Below are 22,127 nucleotides of genomic sequence, written 5' to 3' on the forward strand. Positions count from 1 at the left end.
AATATGTGTATTACCTATTACAAGTTTTATCAACTTCTCTGGAAAAAAAAAACAACACTAAATCTTCACATTAAAGGTACCTAAATTTCAGCAGAGAAATCTTCCTAAATATGTGGCAAACATTTCAAACATTTGATCCTTTGGAGCTGTTTGAAAGTTGTACGTAGCTAGACCTAATGCACCAATACAAATAAAAATTAAAAGCTTTAAAAAATGGTCTTGAAACTAATTTACTTAGGATCAACCAAGTCTAAGATTAATGAAAAATAACAGCCAACATTTATAGGGCTTTTGCTTGGCAATCATACCTTTCTCATGATTGATATTCTTTTATACATAAACTGATTGTCTTAGTTACTGATTTCAGTTTTACCAAATGCTGTTCTCCAAACAAAGTGTTCACATAGTTAGTTATATGCTTTTTTGCTATGCTTATCAAGGCCAATCTCCATGAGTGATCAGTCCTCAACACACAATAAAGATAATATACACATAAACACATGTTTATCTTTATCAAAGAAGACAACTACTCAAATTTAGAAATACTTTAAAATAGACTGTAAAGATGGCATTTCAGAATTCCTGACTTGCTGCTGTTCATCAACAAGTCTTGCAAACACTGCTTAACATTTATAATGCTAGTTAACTTAGTTTCCTTTACTTATAACAATAATAAATTACTTTTTCCCTTCTTAATAAAATGGTATGATTTTGGACTTTATATGAAATATTAGGAACACTATGATTTCTCATTATCCTCTCTGAGGATTTTTATTAACATCTACTAATATGTCTGACCTTTCAAAAATAAGCCAAGTATTCTTTTCTCTGCCAATAAGTAACTGAATTTTAATGGCAGCAATGAGATTCTTTCCCTGGTGTATGCAAAATTCATAATACTAAAATAAATAGATAGCTGTTAACTTGAAAAAAATAAAATAAAATTTCCTGAGAAATATTATTTCTAATTTGAAGGAGATCTCACAATATCAGATTCAGGGAAGCCCCAAAACAGCTGGCATAGTACAGGTAAAATAAAAATTCAGCAGTCAACTTCTTTGTAGTTATTCTGATGATTAAATCAACTGAAAATCTAGCAAGTTTGCCCAAATTAAAAAAAAAAAAAAAAGTAAAATTAAAATACCTTAAATTACTCCTAAGGCATTACTGGTTTTGTTCTTTAGCTTTTCTTTGAATTATCAGTGGATAGGAAGTTTAATGAAAACCTGAACTGAGACTTTCTTTCATGCAGTCACGTGGCTTCAGAAGCTGGGATGCTGTGCATTAATGTGCATGGGCACCTCAGGGAGTGGTTCATTTCAGGTTCATCTCCAAGGCCATCACAGCCCTGGTTAAGTGTCTAAAATAAACTGATGAATCACATTCTGGATGGGCCCCTTTCTATCAGTGTTAAAGATAGGAAGTGGGTAGGTCAAAAGCTTTACACACAGTGGCTTTAACAGAGACAGATTTTTATAGAAATTTTAAATTATAAAATGACAACTCCTTTTGCAGTCTGACTGGTTCTATTAGCTATTATGTTACTTGAGATATCACCTGAGGAGACAAATTTTGAGGTTTATTAATGCATGGATAGTGATATTTTTGAGCAGACTAGATACCAGCCATCCAGCAGTGATTTAGATGTATCCAGAAGTAACAAAACTACTTAATATTTAGAAATTAGCTACTCAATCAACCAGACCTTTACTGGCTTTCTATGGTACTTCAAGGAAATAGAAGTCACTTAATTTTCTCTATTCCATGAAAATACAAACAGCCATTTTTAAAAATCCAACCCCAGATGAGGAGAATTATTAGAAATAAGGTGTTGGTTTTTTTTTTTTCTTCTTCAAATTAATGTGGTTTATTCCAGAAGGCAGCTACACAGCCTTCTCTCATTATTCCAGTTTTACTAGCCCCATCTCTAGTCCTTAAGTAGGGCGGCTTTAGTCACTTACATCCTTATATTTGCACACCTTTTCATACCAATATCTGTTCTAGATAATCAGATTTATAGACAGAGTAGTAAAAGAACCTCTTTATTTCTACAGATGTACAAGTCATGTACGTAGTTAGTGCTGTGTGTTAAGGACATTCAAAGATCCAGTAGGCTATTTTTTCTTTTTTTTTTTTTGACCTTCCAGTGACATGGGCAGTAGCTTGGTGATGTCTTCAGGCTAGCCCTCACCTCCTGGCCCATGCCCAGAGTGGCCACCCCCTGATTGCCCCTTGAACTGCTCTGGGTGGTTGTCACTGTAGGACACAAAACATGATGCAGACACACTTCTCTTCCAAGATAAAAAGAGAGCTTTTAATTTCTGACTCCAACATTTATAGTTTTCCAAAAGTTGACAGGGGATTGGAGGGTGAAAGTGCCACCTCTCCAATGACACTGGACAAACCAACAGTCCATCAAATTTCTCTTCTTCCATAAAAGAATTTAAAATAGTAAGTCGTTTACATAAAGTGTGTGAGAAAGTTCATTACAAGAATGTAAACATCAAAAAGCTTAAAAAAATTTAAAAAATCAAAGCAGGTGGTGGTGTGAACAGAGCTACGTAGCTCTCAGCAGCAGTGGGCTGCACTGTGTCACAATAGGATAAAGTCTTGAGTTGAAGAAACCAGGACAAAGGAGACAAGAGGGGCCACTTGTACAAATTCTGTAGAGGATTTCATCTCTGAGAGGGTGCAGAGACAAGTGACAACTCCAACAGGGTAACAGCAGCTTAAGAACAGGAGAGGGCACTAGTGGAGGATATTAACTTTAACCAACAGTAGAACAGCAGGCAAGGATGTGGGGCGGGGATCAGACTCCAGGTAACCAATAGGGGATAACATGGGAGGGGATCAGGCTTGGCACACCAATGGAACCTCAAGGGAAGCGTGATAGACAAGGAAGAGTCTAGAGAAAGTGGGGTGGGATCGCATTTGATGAACAAGGGAAAAGGGCAGTACTTCCAGGATTGGCTGGAAGGGTCTGGAAATCAGGGAGGTGCAAGGGAGATGGACACAGGGACTGACATAGGATTAGGCAGGAAAATAGCAGTAAACAACTTCACGGCAAAACCATTGGGGAAACCGAACGGGGTGCGTGGAACAAGCTACTATAAGCTCACAATAAGAAACACCTTAAGATTACAAAGGAAAACAAACCACCACACTCCAGCACACTCCTTTTTCCCCATTCCTCTGTTTCTTGGCATGTTCTTTAAGAAAGGAAAGGCACACCCACAGCTTTTACCTACTTTTAGATGACATCGCTGGAAGATTTGACTGCGAAGGCTGAACAAAAAGACCTGATTAAAAATAGGACTTTTTTTTAATAGCAGAAAAATTCAGAATATAGAAAAACATCCATATTCATTTTGTCGCTTTATTTTATCCCTTCCTTTCTTACTATCTCTTGTAGAGGAAAAGTTTCTGCTTTTGTTTTAGGCTAAGTTATCCTGATTGATTTTGGCTACAGAAAAAATTTATATTTTTTATTTTTATTGCTATATAATTTATTTTTTTCTATATATTGCTGGACATTTAAATATTGTTCCAGTGCTTAAGATTCTGTTTTACTCCATCACCGTCTTTCTGGGAGCTGAAAGGGCTGAAGGGGAGGGGACTAACAGGGAATTACTAAGTTCTGCATCCTTAGGGAAATATGCACATGGAAATATGTGTAACAGGGTGCTTGCCTTTAGTTGTGTAGGGATTTCTTTTTTTTTCCCTTCACCTTCTGAAAAGGTTGGCATATTTCATTTTTTATGGTCAGTCCAAAAGATTATGCTTTCCAGAGCCCTGTCAAATGAGTATGATTGATGCACTAGTGGAAAATAAATATGGGGGATATTACTCTGGAGTATTTATGCATTAAATAAGCTAACATTCTCTGTCCCAGAGGCTCACAGAAAAATGAGCAATTAAGCTGTTTGATTCTTGCACTTCCACATAGAAATTGACTTCTGTGGAAATGGGAGCACTGTTTAATCACTGTTGTGATTGTGAGCATTTCTCAGTGCTCAACTTTTAATGACTTTTGTCAGAGGTTTAGCGTGTGGGTTGTGTTTTGACCTATCCCTGGTCAGGACTGTCAGGCTTAGACATTTTAGAATCATAGAATATTCTGAGCTGGAAGAGACCCACAGGGATCATCAAACCCTAACTTCCAGACCTGCACTGGACAGCTGGGCAAGCTTGTTATAAAAAAAATTGGTTCAAAATACATACTCATTTTAGAGGGAAAAGTTTTTATTTTTCACGATTCTTGCTGCCATTGAGGAAAGCCAATTCTACAGTTCTGTCTTAATATTGGTAGGGGTGATTAAGACTGAATTTATAAACATTAGTGCACAAAAATAATTTTATCATTCTTAATTAATGCATTTTATTATCTAAGTGTCAATTTCTGTGCAAGTTAATTTGGAATTAAAGTTTTTCAGCTCAATACTCCACATCCTAAGTACATCCTAAATCTCAGAGCAGCTCTGAGATTTTCTTATGCTAATGTGGCTTTCTATACTGATAATTACATTATTTTAATCAAAACTTTCTGTAGAGACTCTTGAATAGTTCTTAAATTGGAGTTTTATTGTATAAAAATTAAATTACGTTAGAAGTCATACCAACATTCCATTGGATTAACTGTTAAATGCTTAATAGAACAGATTTGGATACACTGGATACCTTTTCTTGCCTTTCTTTTGTTATGATTTGGTTTAGAATTTGATTACTTTGGTACCTAATCCTCTAGCTGGTCTGGTTCACCAAGTTATCAGGCATCGGCTGAGCTGCAGAATTGTTTGTTTGTCCTTCAAACATTGCTCATTATCTGACAAAGCAAATTGTACTATGGAGCATGAGCCTAATTCATATTTACTGCAAATCAAGTTGACTGACAGTTGCTTTGGTTAAAAATAGAGATTAGTTTCCTCAGATCTTATGTAATATAGTAGATTTAAGTAACCATTATTGGTAACTGAAATTACCAAATTTTTATGTGTTGATTTCTAACTCTTCTTATAGGAAGCCATACATATTAGGGAAAGAATTTATTGCTAGCCTTTCTAAAAACTAAATCAAATGCAAAAAAGTTAGAATTAATAGTCAGTCCTGTTATATCACTTATATTAGCATTCACCAAACTCATCAAATAGTCAACATTCTCCTACTTCAAAATCTTTACTTAATAGAAATCAAGTACCATTAAAATTTTTAAAAATACAGGCATAAAAATTAGTGTAACATCATATAATAATGTTGGAAGATAAGCACAAGTTAGGCAAATCAGGCAATAGACAGCTGCTCTTTGGAAAGATGTCATAGCTTAACAAGGAAGAAAGACACTCAAGACAGGCCAAGACAAGTTCAAGCAAGGTCTGGCAAGTCATCATACCAGCTTCCCTTTCTTCAATTGCTCCATCATACCCAGCTTAGTGCTTCTGAAACCAGCACACTTCTGATATTTTTATAAGGAAATATGGGGGTCTCATGGCTGTATTAGCTGAAGATGTGCAATACACCTTTCACTGATGTCTTTGTCTCTTGGCTTTTAAAGACAGCAAATCTCCAAAACACCCCAGAGGAAAGACTCTTTTCTACACAGTTGTTCTAGTAAGAAAATAGATTTTAATCAAATAGTTCTGATGAAGGCATTCTGAATTCTTTATTCTTTGCATGTCAATTTGATAACTATTAAAATACAACAGATGCTTTAGCCACTTCTCTTTCAAGACACCCCACCTTCTTTCCAAAGAAAAGTTTTCTTTGGAAATTTTTCCACCTTAAGGACTAGTATATCTCATAGTGAGGATCATTTCTTTCAAAGACTCAGAAGCACTGACCAAATCCCTTGTAAACTGTCAACTGAAAATAAAATGTCTTTATACTACTCTATTTTTTCTGTACCAGATTATATGGGTTGTTTGGGTTGAGCCAGTGTTATGTAGTTTTAACTCCCTCCTTTCACTTTTTTAATTCTGTCTCTATTTAGCATCATCTACTGATTTTTTTCCAAAGAAGCCATAGCCAGCAAGTTGGTCCAGTGAAAAGAGCAGTTGTAACTTTATATATATATATATATATATATGTATATATATATATATATATATATATAACTTTAGATGAAGTATCAAGTGGGTAAGCATGTTTTGCTAACAGACATTCCCTTTTTCCTCCCTCCTGAATCCACATATGCACCTGTTTCAAGATAAATCCCTTTACTTCCACTGGATTCCTGTTGTGTTTGGCAGGCTGGAGAAGTGCAAGGGAAGGGCACTGGGCTAATTTTTCAGAGGTGCTTGGGATGCACACATTCCTCCAAAGTTAGTGGGAGCTGCAGGTGCTCAACACAGCCTGAAAATCATGCCTTAGCAGGAAAACTTGTGCTCTCCTCTAGATAGACCATGATTTTTAAAAATCTAATAAAGACCTTCTGTATCATCTCACCTTTTCTTTGATGAAGTTCTTGATTATTCTGGAAACAATTAGGAGGCCTAATGAAAGAAGTATTGTTTAATTAATGTTTTAGAGATATACCACAAAAGAAAAATAAGGATATAAGGGAAAGAATTGTCTAGGATGCAATCCATGGATAAAAGTGAAACTTCTATAAAACAGATAATTCTGAAGAAAGAGGTATTTCAAGAACATTAGAGTGAAGTGCTGAATGCTTTTCTGACATATTCAAGCTTTTGCTACTAAAAGCTGAATAAATGTAAAAGAAAACATCAGAAAGAGTAAGAATGACAGAAGAAAATGGAAATTCATGAAATTAAATACAATAATCAAAAAGAAACTAGAGAAGAGAAAACAAGGGAAAAAGTTCATTCCCACTGGGACTGCAGCTAACTAAATAGGCTTAAACCACAGAACACTCTTTTCTTAGTGTCGTCATATTTTGAATGTTTATTACTCTATTCTTTAGTGTCCTTTGGAAGCCAAAAAAAACCCAAAAACAACAGAACAAAAAACAACAAAAAATCCCACATAAAACAAAAAAGGCACATAAAACAAAAAAAAGATAAAAAAACCAGAAACAAACAAAACAAAAATCAAACAAATAAACAACAAGAAACAAGAAAGAAAACAGATAGTATCATCCATAAATAAAAAATCTAAATAAATTGAGATTAGGATCATAGAAAGCGGTTAATTATTAAGATCTCAATGAAACTACTGTTAGAAGTAGGAGCAAGAAATGAAGGCTTGAATCTAAGCAGGGAAAGAAAACAAAGCCCAGCAGAGGAATTTACAATATAGGTACAAATTTCATATTCCTGCTGATGCCTATGATATCCCTGAAACTAGTACAGATGGTGAAATCATCTGTTACTCAGTATAATCAAGATATTTTTCTAATAACAGCATGTCAAAAATCTTTTGTTGGTAAGGTGACTCTATGCTGTAGCAGGTTTGGTTGTAACACAGTCCCTGGCTAAATGATCTGCCCTTTCCCCACAGCCACCAATTTCTGTAGCCAGTTTTGTGCTCCAAATAGAATGGCACTTTTGTTCTTTGGAAAAAATACAAAGTGTTTCACACAACACCTACAGCTATAATAGATAGTATAACCTTGTAGAGCTATAAGCACAGGTACCAATAGATCTTTTGCCTTCACTTACAGCGTTTTAAAATTGATATTTTTCCTAGAGTTCTAATTTCCTGGCTTTTATTCCCTCTTACTTACAGGTGAATTTTTTTCCTGAGAAAAGTGCTGAAATATGATTATATGTCCTATTGTTGAATGCTTAAGAAGTTTTAATAAGAGGTCATTAAACCTGATGGATGGGGCCTCTACAGTCAGTGTCATCTGTCACTCTATTCTCAGTGAACAGAAATAGAAGAACAGTTGGTTTCAATTTTCATGAGTTTCACTGTTTCCTTATTTCTGCATCACATGGGATAAATTCCTTATTTCTAATCTGGCTCTTTAGTCGCAGCTGGAACACAGAGGAGAATTTATACCGAACTTGATAAGTTTTGTCTAGGTTTGAGTTGAGAACATAAGCTATGAAGCATGGGCTTTTTCTGACTTTCTGCATCAGCCTCTTCCATATTAATTAGGTAGAAGTTTGCAACCTTTGCTAAATTATACAGTCAAACCTTGTTAACTCCTAAGTATCAAAAAGGCCTCAAATGAGTTTGCTTTCACCTGATTGCAGTTTTATTCATAATATAGTTCTATCCTGGTGGGGAAAAAAAAAGAGTATAATATATCAGGTTTTAGAAGATATCTGCCAGATACAAGGTGCCTCATCGATCACATTAGTGAGAGCCTACCTAGCTAATTATTGACTCATTGCTGCTTATTTCTGTGAGAACAAGCACAGTGTCAACAATGTGTTGTTGCTCCCTAGACCCTGGAATAATGGTTAACTTGGGATTCTGTCATTATTAAATGAAAATATTTGAAATAAAAGAAAAAATTAAATGCTCACAAGAAAAAAGAAGAAGAGTGCAAAGGATATAATTGTCCTAAGAAAGTCTAAATAATGAAATAGGAAAAAAGGAAAATCATTTAAAATACTCATAAAATTAACAGGACAGAAATTAAATATAGATGAGACTTCAGAAGTATTAGTGATTTGGAGTGGTACTAAATAGGTTCACTTCCTACATTCCACACTCCCTAAAATGTCATCCTTAATAAAGTGTGAATTTACAGAATATTTGATTCTTAATATCTGTAAGGTCAGGTTACTTTACCTAAAAAGTTTACTTAACTATATCTCTGAACCAAGAATGTTGCAGTGAGTCATCAGCAAACATTAATGAAATCATTAATTAATCAATGAAATGCTGTCTATGCAGTTGTAAATCTTTATTATGGTTTTATTTATTCACTATAAACAGATGTCAGAATCTGAATGAAGCATAAAGTTATTTATGAGGACATTGATGATGAGGCTCATTGTGCTGGTTGACTATGTTTAAAATAAATCTAAAAATCCACAATCTATCAACATCTAATAGTTCTATATTTTTTATTTGTTGATTTTATTAGCCATTAGAACTAGAAAAAAATAGTATATATTCTGATTTCATAGAGAATATCTGTATCTGACATTAAATAGCAAGATACTTTGTTTGTTTGCTGTTTAGTTAGTTGCAAAATAATCTGACCATAAAGTAGTAATTCTTGTCTGAGTTTTTCTTCTCCAAATGGAGCTGAAAAATTTAAAATCATAAACTGATCTTTAACATCACATAACAAATGAGTCTCATTTGTGAGACTCATTTGTTATGTGATGTTAAAGATCACATAACAAATGTGATCTTTATGGGGTAATATAGACTACCCCCTACCAGACTGAAGTCAGAGATTCTCTCTGAATTCATGGAAATTTAGGCTTCAACCAACTAATTGTGCAGACAAAGGCCAGCATAGCATTTGGCTCTAACTTTCAGTAATTTAATTAAGGTAGCATTTAAATTAGACTTAAAATAAAAGACACAAAGCAAAATATTTTGTGTATAAATGTTTAAAGAAATGACTTTTTGTTTCTCTTATCAAAAGAAAAAAAAGTGTAGTCAGTCTGCCACCTAAACCCAAACTTTCCAGTGTTTAGTCCACGAGGAAAATCTCACTGATCACAAGGTGGTCTCTGGGATGATGATGATGATGATGATGATGATGATGATGATGGAGTCAATGAAGGCATCACAGAAATGAGCCCACACAAGACTCTTTCTTTCCCTGCTGAGAAAACATTTGTGTCTATAAAACAGATTTACAAAGCAAACAGACCCTCCATGTTTCTATGCCATATTTCACACCACAGGTTTCAGCACGCTGCAGTAATTTTATGATGCTTCCCATCTCCTTCCACTCCCACACTTTTTAAATTGTCCCATCAGCTGACATTGCCTAGGAACACAACTATTCTCTAACTGCACTATTTCAAAACTCATCAAAACAATTGGAATACTGTTCTTCCAAACACTGGAAAATGAAAATAATCTGATCTTGGGGAAGGATTTCAAAACTAGTTGCCCTAACTCATCTGCTATCTATTGTGGTTATATCTTCTTCCACTTGTAAATTTATTACATAAATCTTTAATGAAGAAAGAAGGGGTCCAACCCTCACAAATTCTCTCTGGTCTAGCTGCTCTTCTTGTTCTGATGCTGTGCATTATAGTTCAGATTCAGGCAGAATAATGAAGAAATGTCTTCTTTATATGATCTACTCTTTGTCATAAAAATCCTGGCACTGGAATTCAACCTTTGTCCTTTGATAACTGGTGTCTGAGTCTTTCTAGTAAGGGAGGAATTGATGATAGGAAACAGACAGATAATCCCTTATTTTATCTGCCAGTTTCCCCTACCCTAAAGAAAATAGAAAAGTATGTAACCACCAAATTCAGAATGTTTTCCTCAAATTTGGTGAGCAGCTCCCTAGATTTCTCAGAAGTAAATAGGAATTCTTCTCCTGAAGAATCACGTTGATATTCTTATGAACTGCAAGCAGTTTTGGGATCTTGTTACAGCACTCCAGTGAATATGTGCCTGGTCACTTGGTGGGAATGAGAAGGGACATCCTTTCTTCAGAGCCATGAGTTCTCTGCAGGGAAGGGATGTGAGGGATGTTAGGGATTAGGAATCCTGATTCTTTCTCAATTAGAGACAAGTCTGTCATTGTCTCCACAAGCCCAAACCCCTGCCAGCATCTTTGTCTTTATCCAAATCCAAGTCTTTTTCCAGTACTGCCGAGAACATTTCCAATTGGCTCCAAGAACCTCACAGTGGCTTAAAAAAAGTAATTGGTCTCACACATGCATTTGGATGTGGATGTGCTCCCAGCAGGATTGCCAGAGCTCGGTGACTACATGGCTGCTCTTCCACAGTGTGAACAAGACACGTGCCACAACAGAGAGCTCTAGCAGGGAGGAAGGTTTACAGCCTCTTTTGCTGGACCTCCTCCTATTTTATCTTTTATTCTGCTCTGAGGTGCTTCACATGAACCCAGACAGGAAGCTGAGACCAGAAGAGTGGCTAACAGCTGCCACAGAGCCCTTCACCCATCTGTTTGGTTTAGCAAGACTGAATGAACAATTTTGCATTTAATTTATATATAGTTGCCTTTCCTATGCACAGCTGAGACTATAAATAGCAAAGGCAGGATACAAAGAATGCAGCTTAAATCATCTGAAACCGTTTTAAAGGAGACATCTGGAAACTATCTTTGAACAAGCTATCAGGGTAAGACTTTTTTTAAAAAATGTCAGGGAACAGCCTTTCCACTGAAGCAGAAGTTGGGAACCCTAACTGCATCAGATAAGGACTCAAGTCAACTATCACATTCATGAAGTGAAAATCTGACTAAGATTCCAGGTCAGAGATAAAACTGCCAAACACATAGATTTGTATGAAAATTGATGTGATTACGAGAACTACAAAGAAGAAATAAGTGGATAAAATCTGTGAGACAGGAACCAAAATGGCTCAAAGACAGTAGGAAAACAATAAGACACAAAATAGAGAGGATACAGTTTAAAAATGTTAGGTAAAAAGAAGCAAGGGTGTGTTTAAAAAGACAATAATGTGTTCATCATGGTCACATCCAAGGAAGAAAGTACCTCTGCAGACAGCAACTGCAAAGCTTCTCCTAGAACCATGAGCTGGACAACATGATACAACTGTCATTTCAACAATTCCTTTGAAAGGGGTAGAAACCAGAAAAGAAGAAAATTTTTTCTGGATTCTGCTGTCAAGTCAGAACATCCCTTGATACCCATCAAGGATAGAGTTCTTTTCCAATCCTAATGATTCTATGATAACTTGAAGTGGCCCACAATTTTTTATCTGCATTTACATATGGAGATGTCGAATTTGCTTTTAACTGCCAACTGAATAGGATGAAGATCTATCTGTCTGCAAAATATAGAACCATAAACTTGTTTAGTTTGGAAAACACCTTTGAAATCATCAGTCCAACTGTGAACCCAGAACTGCAAAGTCCACCATTAAACCATGTCCCTAAGTGCCACATATTTTAAAAATCTTCAGGGCTTGTGATTCAAACACTTCTCTGGGAAGCCTGTTCCAATGCTTACCAGCCTTTCAGTGAAGAATGTTTTCCTGATATCCAGTCTAAATGTCCCCTAGCTCAACTTGAGGCTGCTTCATCTTGTTCTATCATTTCATACCTGGAGGAAGAGACAGGCCCCACCTGGACACAACCTCCTTTCAGGAGGTGATAGAGAGCAATAAGTTTCCCCCTGAGCCTTCTTTTCTCCAGGCTGAGCACCCCCAGCTCCCTCAGCTGCTCCTCATGGAACTTGTGCTGCAGACCCTTCAGCAGCTCCATTCCCTTCTCTGGACACAGTTCAGCACCTCAATGTCCTTTTTGTGGTCAGTGGTCCAAAACTGAACACAGGATTTGAAATGTGACCCCACAAAGTATCATAATCCCCTATTTATTTTGTTTAAACTAAATGTTTTGTGGCTTTAGCAGTCTCCTGAAGATGCTAAAGATGTCTAAAGAGTGAAAACTAGCTGTTTACTTTAGGTTGTTCTAAACAGAGGTTTTTTCATGTGAAAACTATTTTAAACTTTCTTTCATGAAGCTCTCTCATTGAAAAAAGTCTCAGAAAGACATTCAATTTTATGGCAAAGCCTTGAAATCTACTAAAGAATTTACTGTGTGTAATTTGTCTTAGTTTAGACAAATATTTATAAATTAACAGATGACATTTTCTCTAGTTACTTATATGTGTCAATCAGGAAGGATGGGGAAGATAAAAATTGTTGAATTAGGATAAGTAAATATTTTCTAGTGAGTGGGAAATGCAAGTAATTTTTAGCAATTTTATTAGCATAAGTAACTGTGATATTTACTAGTTAGCAGTTTTGTGCACGAACTTTAGTCACACAAACTCTTGAAATTCAACATATTAGGAAAGCTACTTACAAATTCAAATTGCAATTTTACAGAACAACTTTTATTATTCACAAAAATTGGGAGATATTGAACAATTTTTAGAGATTATATTTAATAAAATTCGCTTACAAAATAGAAAAGGGAATTATTACCATTTAGTTATCTTTTATTCACTTTTCAACTGGAGCAACTGGATGATGAGATCTTAAATTCATTCCACAGATTCTGAAAGTGATTTATTTCCGTATTACATTGTAAGGTTCTCTGGTATTAACATCATTCTGAGTTGATCTGTCTGATCCAGTTTGTTATTGAATTTATTCAACTGTAGTCTGGGCCAGGGAGAAAATAATTTGTTGTTGGTTTATGAGGCAATCACTGATGTAAGAATGTCTTGGTCATTGCTGTGTGGCCTCAGTAAATATTACAGATATATTATTAAACTAAGTTGTGAGAGAAACTGACAGTGACAAATATTGTTAATCAGAGATGAACAGAGGAAGTGCTGGTTTTGCTTTGTTTTCAGATTTAGGAAGATAAAAACTTTCCTTATCATACATATGTTTTCTCTGTGCTTGTTTTCTTGACACACATTTGTATATTTTCCTGTTGAAAGAAATATTCAGAACAGGGAGCTGAATTGTGCCTGACAGAGTGGGAGGACCCTAATTTGGCCCAGCTGACATTCTGGCTCAATGCCATAAGTGGTGCAGATGTGACCACCAGGCAAGCAAGTGCCAATAGCATCTCACACAAGCAGTAGTGTTTTATCTGACTGTGCGGTGTAGAGAGCTATTGCTTACTTAGTGTAAATCTTTCCCTGTCCCACTAATCCAGCTGGGTGCTCACAAGGACTGAATAAATTGTTTACTCATCAAAAAGATTAATTTCAGCTGGTGCTGCTTTGCTGTCTGTAAAGAAAAAAATAAAAAGCAAAACAAAACACAGTCTTTAACTGAAAGTGAAGTTTAAACTCTCTTGTTCCATGCAGATGGTGCTGTTTACCAGTTATCTCTCAGAGCAGGAAGGAGACCAAAGCCTAGATGAATTACAGCTGGTTCAAACTAATCCAGGCAAAAGCTGAAGTTAATGAGGAGTAGAAAAGTAATTTGTTGAATTCTGTGATTGCCATGATCTCACAGCTAGTCAGACAATAACCCCACTAATAGTCTACTCAGTATGATAAAATGAAATCTTTGATACACAAATTATAGTGTTACGACGTTTTCTGCATGGATTACAGACCAACCTTGCTCTAAATTGTGTTTGCAAAAAAAACCTCAACTGTCCCATTGAGAATGAGCCTCCCTTTTCTGGCTTTGTAGGACATGGTGACTGGCTGGGCTGATCCACTGTCTGGGTTGGAAGGGAAGGACATGTAAGATCTGAAACTAACCCGTGTTATGGACAGGCAGCTGCTGAGACAGGGAGGTAACTCCACTCCAGGTACTCCATAATTCCTCATAACAGTTGTGCTTCACCTCATCCAGACAGAACCATCCTCTGCTCTGTGTCACAAAGGTGACAAGTGAAACTTCTTGGTGCACCTGCAGATGAATGCAAGCAGGAGATGACAAACATCGCCTGCCTCAGTCAGGAAGGGTCCAGGTAGCTCTGTCATGTAACATGCATTCTTCTTCATCCCATGGCAGCTTGAAGGAAGGATATGGCAATGCTCTGAACAAATAAAATATACCTTGTAGTGGATAAATGAATACCAAATTGGAAAAAAAAAAAAAAAAAAGGAGAAGGAGCAGCAAATGAAAGACCTAACTAGCAGTTGCACACATATCTGTGGTTTCTGTATGGAAAAGAGTTGTTTCTTGAACATCCATGTGCACTTGTTGGCTGCCAGTACAGATGTGCTGCAAACTGGAACCACATCTGTGAAAATAAGACCTGCTTTTCAAAAGCAGCTTTTCTAGAGATAGCAGACAAATATCTTCATTTTCTATTGTATAATTCTTCTGAGTGTGTATAAAATGGACTGTTATTCTTGGCAGAATAAATGCCTAATATTTTCTTAGCCATTAAACTATAAATATTGGTTTTGCATGAAAAAAGACACATGGAATTCCATATACTTTACTTTGCTTCAGGTACTCTGTTGTTATTTATTGGGGTCCACTCATAACAGTCCACTCATTTGAACATCCTTTTCTGCTATAGACAGAGTTTATAGAGTCCTTAACATCCACAATATCAATTTTATTTGACTAATGAAGTGATGATTCATTATAATCCCTAGACCTACATGTCATCACTGGAAGAAGGCAAAAAGTCTGTTTCACACCGAGGAAACACAGGGGAAATCTCACAGTGATGCAAGGGAGCTTGGGCAAGAAACAAGTAGTTACCATATTGACTTCCAGGCAATTGCGAGATTTAAGAATACACAAGGATTAAAAAAACTTCTAGTACCCATTTTGTGGAGACTAGGTCAGACAAACATCTGTCAGGAATCATTGATCCTGCCTTCAGGCAAAGCAGTGGACAAGATGACCTCCAAAGGTTTATTTCCAGCCCCATTTTCCCGTGATACTGTGATGAGACCTAAATTCCCTTGGGAGCATCAGGTGGCAGAGCTGCAGCCTTTCTGTGGAGTTATCCATCGAGGGTGGGAAGGTTATTTTCATAAATTCCAGTGTAAACAATTTTTATTAAGCAGATTTATTATTGCTTTGGTTTTTTTTTTCCACTATGTCTTGTTGCAAGCCTATGCTGAATACCTTCAGGCAAGGTGAGTCCTCAAGGACAATATTAGAAATCTTACTGGATCAATGCATAATTTTATGGAGCTTTTTTCTTCCTGCAGATAAGAGCAAATTTTTTAACCCCAGTCATACTGAGTCTGAAGTACAACAACTTTAGGAGTCTGAAAGTGACAGGAAGCAAGAACCCCATCTGTACAAAGACCTGCCCTTTCTTAACTGCAGAACATCATATATTGTAGGATTGCCTGATTTTAACTTCCTATTTAAAAAAAAAAAAAAAAAAGATCCAAAGACATACAGCTATTCATTTATCCAAAAGATGTTGCTGGGAAAAAAAAAAAAAAAACAACCACACACACACACAAATCGTAACATGTAAAAAACAATGGTTTCTTGAAAAATGTAATTTTACATCCTCAAGTTGTGTTCCTTCATAAAGAATTAAAATGATGGCATTTCTTGATAGGCAGGGTGATTATTTGAAAAGATTACACACATAAAGTGACGCTCATCATATTTCACACATAATTAAATACAACAAAAGTAATATTTTAAATAGATAAGCAAGCCCACAATGGGTAATTATGTGTATGGAGCTTTCTGTGTTGCAGTGTATAGTGTTTAATTAGACCTTAAGGGACAGTGCAAATTTACTAATCATATGTGCAAGTCACAGCCAACGTTTCATACCCAAGTTCCAGACTCCTGTCTACATCTGCATGTAATTTGCTTATTAGTTTAAATGCACAATTTCAACTCTTTAACATTCAGTTTTGATTGGTTTTGCTGTATTAATGGAATAATATCATTCATAATCAATGTTCTCCAAATGTAAATTATTTTAATTGTTCACACATAATAGTGTTCTCTATTAAAAACACATACTGATGCATTGTTGAGAAAATTAATTTGCTGTGTTTGTTACTATAATGAAATAAAAGTTGTTCCAATTTAATGAATTCAGCAGTAGATTTCATAACTTCATTATGAACACAAACTCAATTTTCTGGGGGTAACTTACCATTAGTTCAAATGAAAAGATTCATTCTCTGGAAAATTCAGGAGTCACTGGTTCTATTTCTTGGGGTCATTCCAATTAATAAAATGAGAAATATTTAACAATGCCATAGAATGAATATTCCAACGGGCAATTGAAATAATTCTTCCTACGTCTTGAATTTCAGAGTTTCCCCAGCTGAATTGTTATTTTTTAAAAAGTTTCCCAAGGGAGGGGACAGAAAAAAATAGTGACAGCATCATATAACTATTTTCATACTAAATTGTTTAAGTTCCTTTTGTAGCTTCTCTCATGAACTTGAAATCTATGGCCCTGTTTTTGTTCAGCAGGTCAAAAAAATTGTAAAGCTTATCACCATCCAACTTGAAGAAAATGAATTACCACATTGTAAACCAAAATACTTTTAATGCACAAATGTGGAAAACGTTGACTCTGAGGATTACTTAATGGATACCACACTTGATTATTTTTCCACTGCTGGGTGTGAAACTGTGGATATTCATACTGAGCCCTTGCTCAGTAGCATGAAAAAGATTATGGTAAGCCAAAATTGACAATAAACTTAATAGGATAACTGAAATCTGACGTCTAGCTTTGGGGCTTTCTTTTGCTATGTCTTAAAACCAATTTACTAATCTTTGGAGCTTGGAGAACAAAACCTTAGGGCTATTAGGAAAGCAGTGAGAAGGCATGGGTAAATAAGAAGTCTTTTCTTGGACTCTGATATCTCAAATATTCCTCTACTATTATGTCCGTTCCATTTCCAGGTAGTTGGCTTTTGTGGTAGTTGGTTTTTTGAGGTTTTTTTTTTAACACAAAGGAAAATTTCTATTTGTTTTAAAATCTGTCATAGAAAATGAATGCCAGCTTAATAGAGAAATTATACCTTAATTAAGAAATTGTCTAATATGTGGGGTTTATGGTCTTACCACTTCTGTTCATAGCCAATATTCCACGCCTTTCTGGGGCATAACATTTAGTTCAGCATGAGATTATAGGCACAGATATGAAACAGGTTTGGTAGCAGATCAGGATTAATCATGTAATTCTGTCTTCAGGCCTTCACACAAAACTATGGCTTTCACCACCACGATTCATTTGTATCTAACTATAAGCATATGGGTCTTTCTTACTGAAATCAAGAATACAAAACTCTACCTCACTAGAATCGCACTGCCAAACTCAAAGTTAAAGTCAGCTTACTCTACCTAGTTATTCCTCTGATTCAAGAAAGGTTTAAACTCTGTTGGATTTAGTGAAGAACATTCGATACCAAATTTAGAGGACTGAGCTATGTGGATGCAGAACAAGTTGCTGGGTGGATTCAAGGGAGGGAAAAATATGCCATTCTTTCCAGCTCTGAATGTGATATTGGATCACATAGAAAGCCCCAAAGCTAGTTCAGAGGGTACCTCTTTCTCATTCATCATTCTGAAATCTGTGTCCAGTTTTTTAAGTTCATTGACTCAGGATAATTTAAAAAGATAACCTCAAATTTTATTATTAAGCCAGAGTGAGTGGAAGCTTCAGACTTTAGTTATAATAATGCTTAAGAAAAATGACACACTCTTGGACACCCTCCAGTTCTTGGGTACTGTTATAGAGTTTTTCTATTTATACAAAAATGATACCACTTCAGTAGACTATCATAAATGTATGTGGTATTTTCAGATTATTGCACAGAGAAGTCATCTTCAAGTATCTGCCAGTTTTTCATAAAACTCCAGTTTTCCATAGAATCTGTTATTAGCACCAAAGCAATGTATTTGTTTGCTACACATGAATTTTATCACACAGCTGTCCAACTTAATAGCTACATAATTAAATGAAAATTGATCCTCTCCTGCAAGGAGTCCAAAGGATTAATATTTAATGTTATAGCTGAATCAAAGAACAGTCTGGTTGGAAGGGACCTGAAAGATCATCTGGTTCCAACTCCCCAGCGATGGACAAAGACACTAAGACCAGGTTGCTCAGTTACTCATCTAACCTGGCCTTGAACACTTCCAGGGATGGGACATCCACTTTGATGGGCAACCTGTTTCACTGCTATCACAGTAAAGAATTTCTTCCTTGTATCTAATCTAAGCCTACCCTCTTTCAGTTTAAATCCATTACCCCTTGTCTTGACATTACATGCCCATTATAAAAGTCCCTCTTTAGCCTTCCAGTGAGCCTCCTTTAGCTACTGAAAGGTGCTATAAAGTGTCCCTAGAGCATTCTCTTCTCCAGGCTGAACAGCCTCAGCTGTCTTGTTGAAAGGGTGCTTCACCTTTCTAGTCACCCTTATGGCCTCCTCTGGACTCATTCCAACACATCCTTCTTAGGTAGGGAGCCCCAGAGCTGGACACAGTACTGCAGGTGGTGTCTCAAAAAGCCAGAGTAAAGTGGGGGAATCACCTCTCCTGACCTGCTGGTTGCACCTATTGAAGATGCCCAGGACATGTTTGGCTTTCTTGGCTGCAAGCACACACTGCTGGGTCATCTTGAGCTTCTCATCAACCAACATTCCCAAGTCTTTCTGCCCAGGGCTGCTCTCAAACGCTTCTTCACCCAGTCTGTATTTTGCATTTCGGATTGCCCCAATCCAGATTCAGGACCTTGCACTTGCCCTTATTGAACATAATGAGGTTTTCATGTACCCACCTCTCCAACCTGCCCAGTTCTCTCTGGATAGCCTCTCTTCCCTTCAGAGTGTCAACATTCCTACATGGCTTGGTGTCATCAGTAAATCTGCTGAGGGTGCACTCGATCCCAAATGTGACAAAGTTGTTAAACAACACCAGTCCCAATACTAATGTCAATTGGCATTGATAACTAATTCAAACTTTAATGTATAAGTCCGTAAAATAAATCAGCAGACTTGTGTGTTCCCATGTTTGGTTTAATTTTCTCTTATCTCTTTGACCAAGTCATAAAGAAAATGTACTTCCACTTATCATATTGTCACCCTTTTCACCCCTCTCCAAGTGTATCCATGAATGGTCCAATTTCCATCATTGCAATTCCATAAACATCTTCTCTCCTTATTGTACAAGAAGAATCCAGAATATGAAAAAAGTATTGAAAAGAATGTGGTTTATTCATTTTCATTGGAGAATTGTCAGAAGGACAAAGACCTGCATAACCAGGCTGCTTGTGTTACAAATTGTATATAAGTCTAGAAGATGATTTCTGTCAGAATTTTTATGGGTTTTTTCCCCAAAACACCCAGCGTTTTAGTTCTTAAAAGTAGCAAATAGAGTCTTGGTGATGACAAGAAAAAGAAAATTTCTTCCAAAATTTCCTGTTTGTTTTGCTTGTATACAATCAGCAAATAGGGGTGAGGGTAAGATCACAAATGTTGATAAAAATAAACAAAGAATGAAATGTTAATTCCATAATGAGAACTTTAATGAAATTACTGGAGCTTCAGATGAGAGTAGAAATATATTTTCTTCCCTCTTATAGTAGGATTAGAAAGTAATTGTTTGCATAAGCAAAAGCCACTCTCACACGAGCTATCCTTTGTAATGCAGCACATTCTGAGTTTGATTTACAAATACAGGTAGAAGGAAATTTGAATTTTATTCCTTGTGCTTCTTTGCCTTTTGTCTTTTGGGGAGTGGGAATCATGCTCCAGGCTCCAGTGGATTTTCAGTTAAACTCTACAAACTTTGTAGTACATTTTAAAAGTAAGTTTTGAGTAGGATCTATAATAAGGCATTTCAGGTCAATTCATTAACCAGTTCTCTTAGGAATGCTTTAATTACAGTGCTCTGAAACCAGAGGGAAAAATGGTAAATACCGTAGACCCAACAGACCAATATTGCTAATTAATATGGATTGCAGGAGAAAGTGTTGACTATAAAGCCTTGGATGAAATCTCAGAGGGATAATGAATAATGATCAAGGAGGATTTATTAAAAATAGACCTGCTAAAAATACTAAAATTTTTTGCACTTTCTAACATCTTTAACTCACTTACTTTCTGCAAACATTAATTAATTGTCCAAACATTGTACCAAAGTAAGCAACTACTATGATCCCAACTAAATAGTCTGACACTTTTTCAAATTGAGAAACTTGCCCAGAAGGCAATCCATGTCAGACTGGGGAACAGATCTCGCCTGCTTTGTTGGTTTCTTCTTGGTCTTAATGTCAGACCACTTTCCTTTAGGGCATGATCCAAAACCTAACAAAATAAGCAGCAGCCATCCAGCTGACCTCATGGGGCCTTGAATTGCCCATGGAGAGATATATCAGACTTTCAATCAGGGCTATTGCCACTAAAAATACAACACTGCAGTGGTAGAAAAGTCATGGTGTTGTGGGTAAGGACCAATTGTTCCTTCTCCTACTTTAGGGTAGTATTTGGACAGCAAAAGGGAATCTCAGGGGGAACATCCAGTTTGGATCAGTGCCTCAGTGTGGTATGACAACATGCCATACACTTTTTCATTATTTTTGTATGAAATGAATCAGTAAGTTACTATTACTAAATGACAAGTTTTGCAAAAGTATTGATGACAACTCCAACTATCCAGCTAAGTTCTAGCTATTTTTTGCCTCTTTATAGTACCTCAAAATTTTCAAATTGTTATATGAAGTTAATAATTTTGTCACTCTTTTATACATATGCCCTTCAATATGTCACAGTGGATTTGGTTTGCTTTTCTCTTTCTGCCTACTGCTTGAAACAGGCAATGATTCACTTCCAAATGTGGTTGCACATTAGTTCTAGTGAGACCTCCAAACATGAGACATAGTAGGACAAGATTTTCACATATAAGAGCCCAATTAACCTTTTCAGCTTTTTATACATAAAAAGCAGGAGATATTTAATGATCTTCTGGTATGGAAATTCTCTTACATTTTGTAACATAAGACATGCTATTACTATGCACAATTAATGTACTTGGACAAAATTCCTTTTGTGATGACTGGTTATATTAGAAAGCTCACTTGAAAATTCTTTCCCAATTTTACCTCATGTGATCAGTTCTACATGGTTTGATTACAAGATCAAAATAGAATTGAGAAACCCAGAACAGCTCAGATGAAAATCTTTAACATACATATGAATCTAGTGTACAAAAGAGTATATAGACAGTTAGCCCCCTTCTGTTTTGAGCTTTTTATCATTTTTAATAAACTATTAGTTTAGCCCAAGCTATGACCAGAACAGTTCTGGTACAGTCCTGACACCCAAAATGTTGCAGCCACTCTTGCAAAATGGAGCTCTAAATGGTCACCAGAGGGCACAAAATGTCTTTGAATCATAGAAGATGTACACCAAGATTCTCATATTTGGCCTCTGAAGTTGTTTTTAAATAGAAATTTGTTGTGTTCAGAGGTAAATAGTACAACTTAATGTCAGGTTGTAGCTCTCATTTGAAACCGGATGACCATTTTTGCCTTGGTGAATAATTTCAAGCTTACATATGTAGAAAATTTTGTTCTGTTCCTTTGCTTGGGACCTAACCCTCAAGTTAAAAAGGCATTCCTGTAGCTTTAAGGCATTCCTGGAAAAAATCAGTAA

Source organism: Haemorhous mexicanus, chromosome 1 (genome assembly GCF_027477595.1).
Source record: "Haemorhous mexicanus isolate bHaeMex1 chromosome 1, bHaeMex1.pri, whole genome shotgun sequence".
Taxonomy (NCBI): domain Eukaryota; kingdom Metazoa; phylum Chordata; class Aves; order Passeriformes; family Fringillidae; genus Haemorhous; species Haemorhous mexicanus.